The sequence below is a fragment of the Epinephelus fuscoguttatus genome, linkage group LG10 (assembly GCF_011397635.1).
Source record: "Epinephelus fuscoguttatus linkage group LG10, E.fuscoguttatus.final_Chr_v1".
Classification (NCBI taxonomy): domain Eukaryota; kingdom Metazoa; phylum Chordata; class Actinopteri; order Perciformes; family Serranidae; genus Epinephelus; species Epinephelus fuscoguttatus.
The window spans coordinates 34,299,977-34,318,037 of record NC_064761.1 but is presented as its reverse complement, the minus strand read 5'-3'; positions in this window follow the sequence as shown (position 1 = coordinate 34,318,037).

Here is an 18,061-nt window from a genome sequence, read left to right as displayed (position 1 = left end):
AAAACAGATAAGATAGAATTGCTATAAACAGTAGCAGAGTGTTTACTCACCGTGTATGTGACCGACAGCCACCTTGAATTCGTAAGTCGGGGTTGATGAGGTTGCTCCGAGTTTCCGAGTGATCTCAGGGCGCGTTTGAGTTTAAACCTCCGACTGAGAACTGGGAATTTCCGACGTCCGAGTTCAAAACGAAAGCACAACAAGATGATTTCTTTATACACATAGGCTACACATTCCCTTGTGCTCCTTTTCTTAATGCCAAGTGGAAAGTCCCTGCCTTCAGACTTTTGGAGGTATTAGGATCGGTCAGAGAACACATGATTGCTTTAGGCTATTTGGCTGGAAATGTGATCTCTTTGTGCCGCTTTCCAGAGGTGGAGGTGAGCACATTTACTGGGCCCTATCTACTTTTGATGCTACTTTCCTGCTTCGACACAACCACAGCTCAGAGGGAAATATTGCCTCTTTTTTAGGGACTGTTCTTTACTCATCAGAGGAGGTTGGTGGCTGGGGTGGGACTTATTTTTTTTATTTTCTTTTTTTTGACCCTCCCTGGCACTACAAATATTTTTCATTGAGTCTCCCTGAGTGACTGGTGGGAAATTAATGACCCTCCCTCCACCATAAATTAGCAATTACATTTCTGATTTACTCTTAAATATTTAAAAGTTGAAGATGAAGTCCTGGGATTGAAAAAAAAACTTGATTTTTCACTCTTTTGCAAATGGTTAGTTTGTGCAAATGATTTACTTATGTATTAATATTTAATAAGACGTAGAATAAGGTGAATTTATTGAAATGTCATTATAGTAAAATCAGATTTTTTTTCTGACAGAAACATTTAGTGCACACGATGTGTCCAAGGACTGCTGGAAATTTGAAACTTCAACGATAACTTATGTTTTCACAGTTTCTGGCTGTGATTTGATTTTTATAGAAGAAAAAAAATGACCGGAATTTTAAAAAAGGTCATAAAATAGCCAAAATATTATATTTTATAAATTTCATAAATGTATAATATATTTTGTCTATGAAAATTGCCAAAAATTTATCTCCAAAACTGATTGCGAAAATTTAATAATCATCAAAATTTTGGAAGGTGTGTTTTCTTTATAAATCAGTGGTAAAATAAATACAGAATCCAGACATTTAAAGCTGTATTTGCACATATGATGTGTCCAAGAACTTTTTCAATTTTTTTTTAAAATACAACAATTTTTTTTTTCTTTTTTCAGTTTATGGCTGTGATAAATGGTGTCATTTTAGCCATTTTTATAGAAAAAAATGTCCTGAATTTAAAAAAAAATCACACACAATTTGGCTACAAAGTAGCCAAAATTTAATATATTTTATACATTTTCTAATATATAATAATTTTATAATATATTTTGGCCATAAAAATCACCAAAATCTGTCTCCAAAGATGATCGCCAAAATTTGGAAAATCACCAAAATCCAGAAGGCATGTTTTTTTTTTTTTTTTTATAGAAATCAGTGGTAAAATAATTACATAATCTAGCCATGTAACATTGTATGCCCCTCCTCTAAACCAAGATTAAAAAAAAACTTTAATCCCTTCCCAGTGCCTAAAAACTAATTTGACATGCCTCCCTCTTTTTGCACCATCCCTCCCCCTCATAAGTAATGACCAGTCCCTTACTCCATATTGATTTGAGTACCTTTTTACGGACAAAAAAATTAAATATTAAAATCTATCCGTGATTAAAAACATATCTGTAATAATATAACACTTTAAAATGAGCCTTTCTGCATAAAGAGTATTTTTACTCATAGTACTTCAATTACTTTTTTGCTGATTCTATACTTTGACTTAAGTAACTCTTCAGCAGGGGTTGTAGCCAATTCAGTGGTCTGGCACGGACCAGTGGTCGCTGGTCGCGACCAGCTCCTCAGTGATCTGTCCTGCATTCCTTGTGGTCTGTTTGTTGTCTGGATCAGTTAATGGGTGGTCCGTGGGGTGATTTTTGTATTTTTAATACACCTTCTCCTTTCTCATGTCATGTTGGCAGCACTGTTAGCTGAATAAACGTCAGAGATCAGAGTTTAAAGCTTGACCAGGGACAAACACTGCAAATTAGCTGAAACTAGATGTCTTATATGCATGCCATTTTCCCATTTTTTGTGGCAATGTTGTAGCCTAGGTATTGTCCCTGTTAAGTAAACATTAAAATAAAATAAAAAAAAAAATCACAATCTTTTGTCTATCAAATATACTATATTATGCATATTCTTTATTGTTGCACTGTAATATTGCAGTTCGTGACTCCCCTTCTCTTTCTCTGCACAGTATGAGTCTCTATTTTATTTAACTGTTTTTATATGAACCAGTGGTCCAAGATACTGGTCGTGACCAGCTGCTCAGTGGTCAGGACCACTGACCTGATGGTCCCGACCATTGAGCAGCTGGTCCCGACCACTGACCTGATGGTCCCGACCACTGAGCAGCTGGTCACGACCACTGACCTGATGGTCCCGACCACTGACCTGATGGTCCCGACCACTGACCTGATGGTCCCGACCACTGAGCAGCTGGTCACGACCACTGACCTGATGGTCCCGACCACTGAGCAGCTGGTCACGACCACTGACCTGATGGTCCCGACCATTGAGCAGCTGGTCCCGACCACTGACCTGATGGTCCCGACCACTGAGCAGCTGGTCACAACCACTGACCTGATGGTCCCGACCACTGACCTGATGGTCCCGACCACTGAGCAGCTGGTCACGACCACTGACCTGATGGTCCTGACCACTGACCTGATGGTCCCGACCACTGACCTGATGGTCCCGACCACTGAGCAGCTGGTCACGACCACTGACCTGATGGTCCCGACCACTGAGCAGCTGGTCACGACCACTGACCTGATGGTCCCGACCATTGAGCAGCTGGTCACGACCACTGACCTGATGGTCCCGACCACTGAGCAGCTGGTCACGACCACTGACCTGATGGTCCTGACCACTGACCTGATGGTCCCGACCACTGAGCAGCTGGTCACGACCACTGACCTGATGGTCCTGACCACTGACCTGATGGTCCCGACCACTTAGAAGCTGGTCACAACATTGCCACAAAAAATGGGAAAATGGCATGCATATAAGACATCTAGTTTCAGCTAATTTGCAGTCTTTGTCCCTGGTCAAGCTTTAAACTCTGATCTCTGACATTTATTCAGCTAACAGTGCTGCCAACACGACATGAGTTAAGATTCAGCTGCCTCTGGGCTCGTTATGTCTGCAGAAATATGATCTTACCGGTGATGAGAAAAAAACTCCAAGAGATCCAACAGTTCCCCGTCAGGTTCATGATGACACGAGTATAGACTGTGGAGGAGTCTCCCTGATAACAGACTACTTTTAGTGATTAAAAAATTTAAAAGAATAATGAGGACAATCGGAGCATGCTCTCTCACGTCGCAGCGGTTTTCTTATGATGCCTTTGTTCCGCATTTACCAAACTTAAATAGACCCGCCTCAAGCCAGGGGACTCCCACGAGGGGAGCACCACCCTGCATAGGTCGGGGGAACTCCAAAGAAATTTTTATATTTTCATGTAGAGTCCCAGCAGTGATGAAAGTGAAAGCGGAGCTTTTGCTCACTTTTAGCCTAATGTTTTTGAGTCAGTGTTGGAAAAAGTATAAAAATGCTTTACTTCAGTAAAAGTACCCACTCAACAAACCAAAACTACTCCAGGTAAGGTTTTACAAGAGAAGTGCTGCATTCATAATTGATTCCCAAGTAAAAGTACAGAAATATTATGAGCAAAATGCAGTTTAAGTATCAGCAATAGGGCAAACATGCCCGCTATCAGCTTCATGTAGCCTAAAAGTATCAGCAGAACCGACGTGTCACCTTAGTTACTGTACACTTTTATTTTTACTGTTATTTTCATTCATTTAAATTACTTTTGTCTGCTTGAGGAAAGTTTTACAAATATAAAAAGTCCATGGATAAAAAATACATCACAGAGAGAGTCATGATTGACCTTGTTTGCACTTGGAGGTGTCCTGTTAACAGTTTTACAGTAGCTACATGTATCAGAAGTGTTCTCAGCCTCATGCAGTAAAAGCATCAGAAGTATTCTTAGTTTTATGTAAAGTATAAACAGTAAAAGTACAGAGTATTCTCAGTAAACGACAGCAAAAAGTACAACGTATCCCTCTGAAATGTAATGGAGTTGAAGTATACGCACATGTAGCCTATGTAATAATAGTCTAAGTTCTGTTAGATGCCAAAAAAAGAAGTGTAATGATTAAAACAAATATTTATATTCCTTCATGTCTGTGAGTCATTAGACATTGAAACTGTATGGGGTGCCGTTTGTAAAGTGTCTCACGCTGAAAATAACATCAACATTTTGCCACATTTAGCTTCAAACAATGTTTAAAAAAGTATTGTGAATTTTTTAACGTCACCTTTTACCACATTTACAACAATATTTGTTAACTTAGAAATATATTAAATAGTTAAATCTAAATATTAAATGTGGCACCTAAATGTTAAATGTTCAATCTAAATATTAAATCTAAATCTAAATGCTAAATCTAAATCTAAATGTTAAATCTAAATCTAAATATTAAATCTAAATGCTAAATATAAATATTAAATCTAAATCTAAATGTTAAATCTAAATTCTAAATATAAATCTAAATGTTAAATCTAAATGTTATGGGTGAATTCACACTGCGGTCACCGGAAGTACCAAAATAAAAGCTCGAGATGGTCAGACTGTGTTTATAGAATCAAATAACGAATTAAAACCAACTTATCGGGGGAAATGAACACTTGAACATACATTAGCATGATAATAACTACCTAAAATAACAAGAAACATGTTTGGAGAAATTTTATTTGACGTGTAGGTAGTATCAGCCCTGCTTCTACCTAGAGCTCGCATGTATGGAGCCTGGGTTTGGTTGAAGGTGGCAGTGCTGTTTGGGCTGAGAAAGCCATGTCTAAGTAAGGTAAAAGAGGTTATTGGGTTGGTGCAGGGAGGGGAGCAATGAGACCTGGCATTAGGGGAGTGTCTCTGGGACGCTAGAGATCACTGTCTAGCCTCCTGGAGGTTTTTTTTTTTTTTTTTTTTTATACAAATTTATTTACAATATATACAACAACAAACAGCAGGTAGGGCACAGCATGAAACAGGGCATTTGAATGGATACACACACAATAACAGCAGCAGATGGTGTAATCAAACATGGATGAGACAAACTGACATGCAAACCAAAAATTGAGTAAATACATAAATAAAAAAGGAGGGAAAAAAACAACAACAAAAAAAACCAAACAGACAGAGAAAAAAACAAACAAAAGAAGACATATGTAAGGACAGAACCTGCGTTAGGGCCTGAGGGCGATGGCGGATAGGACACACACGTGAAGTTCTGTTTGTTTGGTCCCAGACTTTAAGTAAACTCTGTCCTCGATATTGTAGTGCACCTGAGACAACTGACTTACACAGCGACAACTTACCAACATTCCTAAAGAAAGGAGAAAAGCCAGCAAAGACCATGTCGGCCAACAAAGACTTACCTGGACCCAGTCTAGCCACCGCTGGTAAGGCTAAAGCTAATGCTAAGCCCAGTATGAATGCCAAGCTGTCGTTCCACAACTATGCTGTATGTGTTGCATCTGGCTCAGATACAACTAGCGCCAGCAGCTCGGGTACAAGACGAACACTGACCATCTCTCCACCTACTCTTCCACCGTCCAAGAAGCCAGCATTAGAAACCGAGCCATCCCTGGCTGACGTCCTTGCCGCTATAAAGAGCGTGGACAACAAGGTGGAGGTTTTTGGTCAACAATTGAAGACAAACTCTGAAATGCTTACCCGTATTGTAAAGCAGGTGGATTTGAACTCGGTGAACATCACTAAGTGCAATTCAAAGGTGGAGGTGTTGGAAAAAGAACACTCAGATCTGAAGGAAGAAAATGCAGAGTTAAAAGAGAGACTACTTGAGACAGAAAGGTACAAACGACGCTGGAATCTAAGACTCCTGGGCCTTAAGGAACAAGAGGGGGAAAACCTCAGAGAGAAAGTTGAAGAGCTTCTCCTCGAATTGTTTCCTAAATGGGATGAACAGATTGAGGATGTGGTAGACTCCGTGCATCGCGTCGGGAGGAGAGAGAAGGGACGGAGCCACCAGATCATCATGCAGTTTGCCAGAAGACGCCACAGAGACGAGGTCTGGAAAACAACTAAGGACTCTTCCGTCTGCAGAGACCGAGGGCTCCGCTTCATGCAGGATTACATCAAGGAGGATCAGCAGGCAAGAGAACAACTGTGGCCTCAAGTCAAACAAGCCAGGTCGTTGGGTAAGGTGGCGTTTTACAGAGGCCACATAGCAATTATAGATGGACAAATAGTTATGGCCGAGAGCCAGTCTCTCTCAGTTTCTGAGAGAAATTTGTTATAACTTCATTTGATTAAAACGTCACTTTAAGTTACTCCTTGGCGCTGAGAAAGGCGACCTAACTTTATTAACTTTATTGGTTTTGATCCAGTTATCACCCTAACAGTACTATATTAAGGCATTATATTGAGAGGAAATATGGGGGAGAAAAGCTGACTTGGGGCTCCCACAAAGAAACTATTTAATTTGATTTTGAGGATAATGACTAAGAGGCATTTGTTTTGAGGACAATGATCAAGAAGCATTTTTTTTTTGAGGACAATGACTAAGAGGCATTTAGGGACCTGTTTTGTTTACTTTTACCAAAGTTTTCAGGTAGAAAGTTTTTCTTTGGGTGTGTGTAATTTTATTTTGTTGTGTTAATGTTTTCGGTTAATTTAGATTTGTATGTTATGTCACTTAATGTAAGGGTTTAAGAGATAGCATTAAGCGAAGGCAATTTTCCTTTTCTGCAAAAGTAAAAGGACACATTGTGCTCTGCTACAAGAGACTCACTCCAATGACGGTGATGAAAAGCTCTGGTCCAACCAGTGGGGTGATAAGGTACTATTTTGCCATGGAACTAACCGTTCTGCTGGTACTGCAATTTTGTTGAACAACTTCCCCGGGAAAGTAGTTACTTCCAAGAAAGATATTAATGGACACTGGATCCTATGTGTTATGTCACTTGAGCACTCTTTTTTAATCCTGGGTAATATCTACGGATATAATAACATAAATCAGAACAAGAAGCTTTTGTCTGAAATCGACAATATTATCAAAGAGTTTAAAATTAGATATCCGACCAGTAATGTCATATTGGGAGGTGACTTTAATATGGTGTACAATGAGTGGCTAGATCGTTCACCCACGAAGTTTTATAACCATCAATACAACTCTCATTTAAGTAACTTTTGTAATAGTCTTAATCTGATTGATCCATGGCGTACTATACACCCTGATTTAAAGCAGTTTTCCTGGTTAAAACCAGACGGCTCCAGTAGATCTAGAATAGATTTTTGGCTTATTTCCGATTGGTCATTAGAACAGACTGCTGACTGTCTTATCTCTGCTGCTCCCTTATCTGACCACTGTTTTATTAGTTTAACTCTGAAGCCTATTAATGCTGTCAAACGAAACAAAGGTTATTGGAAGTTCAATGCTAGCTTGTTACACTCTGAGGCCTACTGTCAAGGGGTTAAAGACATTATTAATGAAATCACGGATGATGCTAGCTTTTCTTCTCATTCGTCTAGGTGGGAATTCCTAAAATTCAGAATCAGAAACTTTTCCAGGTCATTTAGTAAACAACTAAAACAATCCTTCCAACGAGAAGAAGCCAACTTGGTTAGGGAAATAAGTTTGTGTTGCAGCAAACCCACTACCTCTGATACAGATAAAGGGAAATTACTCACTCTACAAACTAAACTGGATGAGTTATATATACATAAAGCAAAAGGGGCTTATATCAGATCTAGAGCCAAATGGATTGAGGACAGAGAGAGAAATTCTTCTTATTTCTGTAGACTAGAAAAGACCCGTCAGGTGAAAAATAATATACGGACTTTACTGATTGATAATAAGGAATGCTCTGACCCAGAGGCAATAGCTAAAGAAATCTATTCCTTCTATAACAATTTATATTCTTCTAGTTTCTCACTGAATGCACAGAAACCTTCTTTGATAAAATTAAAGGACATATCCCACAAATAAGTAAGGGTTCAGAGACAGCTGTGAGACAGAGATTTCACATCAGGAACTGGACAAAGCATTGCAGTGTCTGAACCCTGACCGCTCCCCAGGCCCTGATGGTCTCACAACTAATTTTTATAAACATTTCTGGGATCACATCAAAACGCTTTTATTTGAAACTCTCCAAGAAACTATTAAAAATCATTATTGCCACCAACTATGAGACAAGGTGTGATTGTTCTTATTCCAAGAGCAGGCAAAGACCTCAAATTACTTGATAACTGGCGACCAATAACACTCCTCAATAATGATTACAAAATACTAACACACATTTTCTCTAACCGTCTCAAAGAAGGACTCTCTCAAATAATAAGTGACACCCAATCAGGATTCATGAAAGGTAGATCAATACATAACAACATTCGACTAGTCCTTGATTTAGTTGAATATAGCGATTATATTAGTGATGACGGCTTCATCCTGTTTCTTGACTTCTATAAGGCATTTGACATGGTTGAGCATCCCTTTATTTTCAAATCATTAGAGCTCTGCGGTTTTGGAGAGAATTTCAGGAAGACAATTAAATGTTTTTATCACGATATGACCAGTTCAGTCTCCCTATTAGGAGGGACCTCTCCTGGATTCACAATCAACAGAGGCATAAAAAGGCTGCCCCATCTCACCATCGCTGTTTCTAATTGCAGCAGAGATGCTCTCGATTTTGGTCAAAAATTCTGAGATTGAGAAATTAAGTGTCTTTTATAGTGATATAGTAGTAAGTCAGCTGGCAGATGATACAACTTTATTTTTAAAAAATGTTGAGCAGGTCCCAAAGGCCATTGAGACCATTGATTTTTTTTCTAGACCATCTGGCCTAAAACTGAATTTGGAAAAGTGTGAGCTGTTAGCTATTCATGACTACCACCTTGTGGCAGCATATGGTATCCCTATTAAGTCTAATGTTAAATACCTGGGTGTGCACATTTCAAAAGATAATAAGATGAGTGAATCCCTGAATATCTGGAATAAAATGCATGAATGTAAATCAAGGTTAGACAGGTGGCTGAATAGAGCTCTCTCTCTCTTTGGTCGCATTTACATAACTAAGATGGAAAGTCTGAAGATGCATCTATCCAGCTTATTCTCTCTCCATATCTAACAAAGCAATTAAAACTATCAACAAGATAAATTTTGATTATATTTGGAAAAGGAAACCCCATTATTTAAGGAGAGCAACTCTGGTCAAAGACTATGAAGATGGTGGGCTGCAGGCCATTGATTTTGACTGTATTAATGGAACGTTAAAGATGAAGTGGTTAAGATCCTTTTTGGCAAATAATAACAGCTTCTGGTATTCTGTTTCTAGAGAAGTGTTCAAAATGATGGGCGGAATTGACTTTATACTACGCTGTGATTTCTCAGTGACAAAACTTCCAGTTAAACTGTCCTTGTTTCACTCACAGACACTCCTGTATTGGAAGATGCTGTACAAGCATAATTTTACACCCCATGGTGTTCCCATCTGGAACTGCAGATTCATTCTTTCCAAAAACAGATCTTTATGTTTCAGTGAGTGGATGGAGAGGAATATATGGTCAGTTACTCATCTATTAGATGAAACTGGCAGAGTCCTACCCTTTGATGAATTCTGTCTTAAGTTCAATTTTCAGTGTAACCGTAATCAATATGACAAAGTCATTAAAAGTATCCCAGCAGCTTTTCTTCAGATGGTGAAAAATACAGTTCCCTATATGGCTGCCCCTGCTCAACTCCCCTCTTTGACTTTTGATGGACGGGATCTATCAAGTGGGACTCTGCCAAATAAAGTAATCCGTGGTCTCTTTACATACACCTTATATCCTTCACAGTCTAGCCGGAATTTTGGCTCTCACGTTTTCTGTCAATCTGCCTTAAAAAAATTGCGTACCAACTTCTTAAAAATACCTCTATCTCCTAAAGCCAAAGAACTTCATTTCAAAGTATTTAATGATATATACCCCTCAAGCAGTCTTTTCAGTCAAAGATTTAACATAGATAACAAAAACTGTCTATTCTGTGATGAGCACATAGAGACCACGGATCACTTATTCTTCTCCTGCACATTCAGTAACACCTTTTGGAATGAAATGTATGTTTGGCTGGAGCCCAAAGTTTCCTCTCTCTCTTACTTCACCAATAGAGATATCACATTTGGAATTTTAAGGGAGGATAAGAACTCAGAACTCTTATTGAACACTTTACTTATTTTGGGGAAAGCTTTTATCCATAAGTGCAGATGTATCCAAACACGACCACTGCTGATGGTCTTCAAAAGAGAGCTAACTGTGTATTATAAATCGCTGAAGTTTATGAAAAAGAAAGGGAAAAAACTCTGGAACATTATTGATAACTTAAAATTGCTTGAAGTGACCCCCTAAGTTCTGCCTCCTGGAGGTGTCGTGGGACCAACTAGACGAAACACTGGTGAAAGGAGGTTCCCACCCGATGACCCCAAAGACATGCTAGTTATCACTGCTCACTGGTTTGTATAGTTAAGCCTTGCCATATTAGCTTATCATAGGGCTTAGGTTTTTCACTGAGTGTTGATCCTTTCTCTAGAGCACAAGCTTCTTGTGTTTTATTTGAATATGAAGATATGTGGGGTTGAGGTGGTTCGGGCATCTGGTAAGGATGCCTACCGGACGCCTCCCTTGGGAGGTGTTTCGGGCGTGTCCAACCGGGAGGAGACCTTGGGGCCGCCCCACTTCGAAAGATGGCGGCTTAAGCAACCACGCACGAGGACGCTGTGCACCAAACTTTATCCAGTTGCTTCAAAAGGAATTTCTTTGACATAATGGCGACTAGGACCCGGGGTGCTTATAGAGCGAGCTTTGCCGCCAGAGTTGGCGGAAAAAGAGACATTGCTTCGCGTAAAGTACTCGAGGCTGCGGGGCACGACTACACATTTGGAGCCAGCTGCACGGAGGAGCTCGAGGCTTTCGAGGAGGAATTCCCACCGCTGCCGGTAACACCATCTAAATCTCCAGCAATGAAGAAAAAGGCCAGCGAGGCTGTGGAGAGCACCTCGCTTAGCGTGGACATGCTCAAACAGTTTGAAGAGGTAAAGAAACTGATTAACTTCAGATGCAACTCTATCGACTGTAAAATTATACACCTGGAGGAAAAGTTGGAGCGCACCACTGTTGAGCTGAAGGCTGTGAGCGCGAAGGTGGCCCACGTTGAGCAGAGGGTCGCCCAGGTGGAGCAACCTGTCGAGCAGATCACCAAAAGGATGGATGAGCTGGAGACATACACGCGCCGATGGAACCTCAGGCTCGTTGGAGTTCCCGAGTCTGACCAGGAGGACGTCCGCAGTCGCGCCATCACCATCTGCCAGGAGGTGCTGCCTGACAAGAGGGACACACTGGCAGAGCATGTGGACAACCTGCGGAGGGTACCAACCCCAGAAGGATCATCATCCAGTTCATCTCTCGGGTCAGTAGAGACGCGGTGTGGAGAGCTGCAAAAACCTCTTCGTACCTCAGGGAGCGCGGCTTCCAATTCAAAGAGGACTTGTCGAAGGGGGACCGAGAGCGGAGAGAGAGGCTTTGGCCCGCGGTGGAGAGGGCGCGCGCCGATGGGAAAAAGGCCTTCTTTGCCAGGGCTCGAGCCTTCGTAGAGGGAGAAGGTGAGATTTAACTCCCTGAGTGACTATAACTATGCTAGGAAACACAGGCCCACTCTGACTGGTTTTGTTGATCTTTTTTGTTAAATGAAGAACTAATAATGGGCCAAATATGACATGTGCGCTCAACCTTGACTTGAGTTTTGAGTTGATTTCTGTCATCGTCTGAGTCGCCTATTTCCTTTTGAAACAATCTGATAAGCAGTGTAAAGCAATGGTGCTGCAGGCGTCGTCGACCTGCTGCTCATTCGTTTAATTTAACGACACTATTTAGGCAGAAGGTTAAATATTCTTTTTTCTTTCTTTTTCTTTTCAATTTATTTATGGCTTTTTCTATCGTTTCATTGAATGCCAGGGGCTTAAGAAATGGGCTGAAGCATAAAGCTTTATTTTTATTTATTAAACAGCTAAAAGTTGATTTTGCTTTTCTGCAAGAATCACACTCCAACATTAAAAACACAAGCTTTTGGAAAGCACAGTGGGGCAGTGATATTTGGTTCTCACATGGGACTGAACACTCTGCAGGGGTATCTAACTCAAAGGGTCATATTGAAGGGGAAACTTTGCAATCGTTGTGCGACAAACAGGGTCACTACGTTTGTCTGGTTTGCAGAATAAGGGACATAGTTTTCATTTTGATTAATATTTATGGCTATAATTGCAGATCAGATAATGAGTTTTTGGGCTCTTTGGATGCTAAACTTACCATTTTAACACAAAAATATTTTAATGCACACCTGATAATTGGGGGGGACTTTAATATTGTTCTGAACGAGTCTCTTGACAGATGGCCACCCGGTAAGCCCTCGCTTGCAAATTCTTCATTAAAAACGCTGAAGAAAAAATATGGTCTTTATGATGTATGGAGGGAGAAATTCCCCAGGGACAGAGTTTACACTTGGAGTAACAAGGATGGCTCGAGACAATCAAGGCTTGACTATTGGCTTGTTTCTAACTCTCTAGGTAAGGATTCCATCACAGTTGATCATTTACCCACTCCGTTGACAGATCATAAGGCAGTATTGCTTAATGTTAACCTGTCTTGAGACAATCTAAATGTAAAACACTTCTCCTATTGGAAAATGAACTGCGCCTTGTTAAAACATAATTCTGTGAAAATTGAATTGCAGAGATTGATTAAGCGGCATTGGGATCAAGCTCAGAAGGACAAAGTTTATGGCAAAAACTGGGAATTGTTGAAATATGAAATAGGTAAATATATGAGGAAATATGGTAGCGACTTAGCTAAATCTAGAAGAAAAGAAGTAGGAAATATCACCTCTGAGATAACATCCCTAACCAGCGTTCCCCCAGATTCACTCTCTGCTAAAGATAGACTCAGACTGATTGAACTCCAAACGAAACTTGATGATTTGTATAAATGTAAGGCAGAGGGGGCTTTTGTTAGATCGAGGCAGAAGTGGCTGGAGGAAGGAGAGCAGATGACTTCATACTTTTTTAAACTGGAGAAATCTCGAGCCAAGCACAACTCCTTATCTGAGTTAAATATCAGTGGGTCCGTTATCAGTGATAAGGAAAAGATATCCGTGTTTTGTTATAATTACTTCTCCTCTCTACAAAACTAAATTTGATCATAATGCTATGTTGTTGTTCTTTAGTTATATAAATATACACTCTATTAGAACCATTACTCACGCTCAGAAGCTGATGTGTGATTCCCTAATCAGCCAGTAGGAGGTGCAAGACGCTATCTTAAACCTTAAAAACAATAGATCACCTGGGAATGACGGCATCAGCTCTGAATTTTATAAAGAGTTTTCTGATCTGTTGGCACCATTTCTTTTTAAGGTTTTTTCTGAGAGCGTTGCAAGAGCACAACTTCCTGCTACTATGACACAGGGGTTAATTAATTTAATACCCAAACCCAGAAAAGACGTGCTTCTTATTGACAACTGGAGACCCATAACTCTATTAAATAATGATTATAAGATACTTGCTTTAATTTTTGCAAAGCAATTTAAAGGAGTTCTGGACTCAATAATCGATGAAAATCAATCAGGATTCATGAGTAAAAGGCACATTGTTAATAACCTAAGACTTGTTTTGGATTTGATTGATTACTCAGATTTGATTGATAGTTTTATCCTTTTCCTGGATTTTTACAAGGCTTTTGATACTGTTGAGCATCTGTTTATTTTCTATTGCCTTGAAAAATCTGGGTTTGGGGAATATTTTTGCAATGCAATGAAAACTCTTTATACAAATGATAACAGCTCTGTAAAACTGACACAGAGGTTTTATCAGGAGAGAGGAATACGGCAGGGGTGTCCTGTCTCTGTTTATTTGTTTTTAGTGGTGGCTCAAATGTTTTGTGTATATATAAAATCATGTAATTTGGAGGGCATCTCTGTTGCTGGTAGGAAAATTTGCCTGAGTCAACTAGCAGATGATACTGCGCTTTTTCTTAAAGACGCTTTACAAGTAAAGTCGGCTATTCGTTCAATCTTGTGTTTTTTCTAAAGCATCAGGTTTATGCTTAAATTTAGGTAAGTGTGAATTATTTGCATTAAAAAACAATGATATAACCTCAATCGATGATATTTGTGTCAAAAGTAGGGTAAATTATTTAGGTATTACCATAACAAAAGAGCAGCAGGAGAGATGCTCTCTGAACTTTGAGCCCAGAATGAAAAAGGCTGAGAGCAGGTTTAATTAATGGCTGCAGAGAGATCTGTCTTTGAGGGGCCGTGTGCTCCTATCCAAGGCTGAGGGAATTTCACAGCTCATTTATGCTGCCTCTTCTCTGGCTCTGGACAGTAAAACAATCAAAAAAATTGATCAAATTAATTAATTAATTAATCAAATTGTTTAACTTCTTGTGGAAGAATAGAATACATTACATCCGAAAATCTGTCATAATCAATACCAGAAAGAATGGAGGGCTTGATTTTTTGGACTTTGGATCATTACACCATGTATTTAAGATTAATTGATTAAAAAATTTTTTTAAAAAATGATTCATCTTTATGGAACTTTATCCCCAACTTTGTATTTAACCAAATTGGTGGACATCCCTATTTGTTAGTGTGCAATTACCAGATTAATAAAATACCTCTAAAATTGTCAGAGTTCCATGAACAGGTCTTACTTGCATGGAAAATAATCTACAAACACAATTTCTCCCCTCAGAAGTATTATCTATGGAACAACGGAGACATTTTACACAACAAAAAGAGCCTCTTCCTTAGAAAGTGGTTTGAAAGAGATATTCATACAGTCGCTCAGTTGCTGAGTCCAGATGGCCTATTAATGTCCTATGTGGAGTTTATACAAAAGTTTGGTTTTCCGGTTACAGTAAAAGAATTTTACCAGGTAATTGATTCCATTCCTACAGGTGTTGTAAACTTGTACAGAGGCTCCTTTCAGCCGTGTACTGTCTCCGTTGTAAATCTGCTTAACACTGTCTGTGGCAAAGTCTGTTTTGGATCACACAAAAGCAACAATAGAGCCATTCGGGAACCTTTTATGAATGAAATCTCAACGAAACCTTATATCACCACCTACTGGGCTAAATTTAACATCAATATACCTTGGACCAAGGTTTGGTTGTTACCACACAAATATATGATCACTAACAAAGTCAAAGAAGTGTCTTATAAAATATTACATAAAATTTATCAGTAAAGCATTTCATGCAGAAATTTAAGAATGATATTGATGTCAGTTGTTCCTTTTGCTCGGTACAACCCGAAACAGTTAACCACATATTCTGGCATTGTAACTACACAAAAAGGTTATGGAAAGATATAGCAAAATGTATCTCTGATAAGTTGTATATGAACTTTAATCTGCATTTTGAACATGTTATCTTTGGCTTTCATTCTGATACTACAGAAGACCTGGATAAGGCTTTTGTTATTAACCTGGTACTACTTTATGCAAAGTTCCACATCCACAGAGCTAAATTTGCTGGAGATAAACCAATTTTCTCTGTTTTCTACAAGTGTTTTGAATTATATTTACAGTCCCTCACCCCGCTAGGAAATAAGAAAGCCATAAAAACAAAAAACATTTGTGAAAAGTTTAATATTGGTAGGTAATTAGCTGTTATTATGTTGGTATTATTTTCACAGTTACTATTTATTTATTTATTCACTTATTTATTTATTTATTTATTTTCTCTCTTCTTTCTTTCTCTCTTTATTTTCTTCTTGTTTGATTGTTAATGTTTATTTACACTGGCTTTCTGTTCTTTCATGAAATGTATTGTCATTTTTTTGTGAATGTAAGACTTTTCTATTTTCATTAAAATAAAATAATAAAAAAAAAAACCTTGGGGCCGCCCCAGGACCTATGCCTAGGACAGGCTGGAGGGACTACATCACCCGGCTGGCCTGGGAACGCCTCAGGGTTCCCGTGGAAGAGCTGATGGAAGTGGCTGGGGAGAGGACTGTCTGGGCTTCTTTGCTGAGGCTGCTGCCCCCGCGACCCGGACTGGATAAGCGGAGGACGACGAGTACGAGTACGAGTACGTAGGGTTAGTTGCCCAGACAATACTACCAAAGGTAAGACATGGATATATATTAGACTATAATATTATGTTAAAAAAAAAAAAACAAGGTGGATGTAATAAAAGACTTATTTTTCTAATAATTCCCAAAGATTTTGTGACCCAATTGCAAATAAAACTAGTAAAGCCGCTCCACATTACAAACTGGTGTAACTCGCACACTGCTTAATGTAAATGCCAGTTTTTGGTTTGTCTGTTCTGGGCTACTGTAGAAACATAGTACTACAGTACTACTACATGTATAAATTTGATTGAATACAACTTTATTTGGGTATATGAGCCATGAGAATGCTGTGAAAACAAAAGAAAAATAAAGGTTTTAAAGCATGTTAAGAAAAACTTATGACACAGGACCACACTTAGTTAATATGTTTTTAAACAATTGTAAACAATTTGTTTTGGCGCCCACAGTTGGTAATCCAGCCTTCACTTAAAACACTATCTAGCTCCATAATACACAGCTGTACTCTACTGTTTGTTTGAGTTAAATGTTTTGGACAAAATTTTAAATGAATGTGATGACAGAATATCTGGTGGGGACAAACACAGTTACAGCACCACCTTCTGGACACCAGCAGAACTGACACATTCAGGAGTCAGAACCACAGGTGGTGTTCTTCCTGGTTATTAAAAAATGATTGTTTTCATTCTGGATTAATCTGCTGATTATTCTCTCGATGAATTGTTTGGTCTGTTAATGGTCCAGAGCCTCAAGTGACCTTCACAATGTTTGTTTAATCTCATTATTACTAATTCATCACAGTTATTAAGCATTGTCGCCTCACAGCAAGAGGGCTCCTGGCTCAAACCCGAGGGTGGTGGGGTCAAACCCAAGGTGGGGGAGCCCTTCTGTGCGGAGGTTGCATGTTCTCCCCGTGTCAGAGTGGGTTTTCTCCAGTAAATATTCTGTCATCACATTCATTTAAAACATAGAGACAGACAACCATTCACACTCACATTCACACCTACGGACAATTTAGAGTCACCAATTAACCTGCATGTCTTTGGACTGTGGGAGGAAGCTGGAGTACCCAGAGAAAACCCACGCTGACACAGGGAGAACATGCAACCGGGAAGGAACCAGGAACCCTCTTGCTGTGAGGCGATGGTGTTGACCACTGCAACACCGTGCCGCCCTAATTTGATATCAGTGTTTCTAAAGTTATGTAGTATGTATGAGCTGACTTTGTCATCAGGAGGTGGAGGGGATGGTAGATGCATGGATGGATTATTGAATGGGCTACTGGGCACAGGCCCCCAGGGGCCCTCCTGGCCTTCACCTGCAAAATGTCACTCAAATGAACACAAACTGACCAGGAAGAGATTCAAAGTGACAAAGAGACTCAAAAAGACCTCAATGAGATGCCAAGGAACTGCAAAGAGACCCAAAACACATATGATCAATAATCTTATATCTTCTACACTGGACCTTTAAGTACACACATGAGTAAATGCACTTTGTGACATCACAGTGCGGCAAATATCTCTTCGTATTTCCGCAGCTGATATCAAATTATCAGAGATGATCAAAACTGGCACCAGCTTATTTTGTCATGAATAATTAATTAGGTGTGTTTTCAGCTCTGTTCACATCCAAACACTGTCATGATGCGGCATTACTGGAGAATGAAGCCTCACAGGTGTGTATGTGCTGCAGAAACACACCTGTATGTGTGTGTGTGTGCGCGCGCGCGGATTCTTCCTCTTTTCTCAGCCCGATGTCTCAGTCATTGAGGCTGAAGCAATTACACGCCTCAC